Here is a 1,370-nt window from a genome sequence, read left to right as displayed (position 1 = left end):
ATATCCAACAATAAATATTTGCCGAATATTTATTTTTTTACATAATAAGTAATACATATAAAATAAAATAAAATAAATAAAAAAAGGCAGAGACCAAGTTTTGAAACCTGGGATCCCGGGATTACTACTCATGTCCTCTTCCGCTGCGCTAGCAGCACCGATCTAAAATGTTTCTTTCTTTAGACCTTTTATAACAATTCTCTAAATTTCAAATATAAAAAAATATTGTTTTTACTTATAGAAATACTTTATTATAGAATTTTGGAAAGCTTTTGAGATAATCTACAAGAATGTGTAATGAAAAATAGGTAGTTCCATTTTAAAAATTGAAGGTGACCTTTACATGACCTTCAATTGACTATCCAATGTCAAATCAATGGCACTATCTTATGTCCCCCTCTGAACCCTACAACTTTTGTACGAAACATTTTTTTCTATAACTTTGTGATTTCAAAATATTTGCCTGTTAAGATTAAAAAGACTCACCCTGTATATTCTCTTGTCATATTTAAATTAAATTTAAGATATATATATGGTTTCTTAAAACATTTTCCTATACGTGTAAAAAAATTATTAATTTTATTATTTAGAAAGTTATAAAAGCTGTATGATATTAAAGAGAATCCAAATAAATATTTTTCTTTACTTGCATAATATGTCATGGAGACATGTAACAAATATGTGCTTTAATCTCATGTGCAAATATTATGGCAATGTCAAAGATAAAACTAATTTTTGAACAAGATTAAATTAAATAATAAATTCTAAAAGACTTTTCACAGTTAATTACTTTTTTCACAATAATTGAATTTAATAAACCAAGTGTTTTTCAAAAAGAAAAGTTATATAACTGCATATAAATATATAAATTTATTCATATATTAATTAAAAATTTATATTTTTATTTTAAAAACATTTTTACTTCTTCTAATATTAAAAAGAGGAACACTTTAGAAAATTGCAGTTTATGTAGAATTAAAAAATTAAACTTTTTTTCTATAACCCCGTGATTTCCAAATATTTGCCTATTAAGATTAGAAAAACTCACCCTGTTATTAATGTTAGGGATATATATATACATATACAGTGGCATTACAAATAATTGAGATAAAAGGTATAGTTACAATACTTTATTATATTTCTGTATATCTTAAGTTTACAGATTCTGCACATATACATATATAAAAATTAAATATTTTTTTAGAAATAATGAGTTTCATTTTCCTTAAGAAAAATGGAAAACAAATTAAATTTTTTTTCTAATTATAAAAAAATATTAATTCCGCCTCTGCCTCTGCCCCTTCTGCCTCCTCTGCCTCTTCCTCTCCATCTTCCTGCTCTTCCTCCTCCTCTACCATAGCATGTAGAAT

The sequence above is a fragment of the Nylanderia fulva genome, unplaced genomic scaffold, assembly GCF_048542155.1.
Source record: "Nylanderia fulva isolate GAGA-0341 unplaced genomic scaffold, ASM4854215v1 Scaffold81, whole genome shotgun sequence".
NCBI lineage: Eukaryota > Metazoa > Arthropoda > Insecta > Hymenoptera > Formicidae > Nylanderia > Nylanderia fulva.
This window is presented reverse-complemented; position numbering follows the sequence as displayed.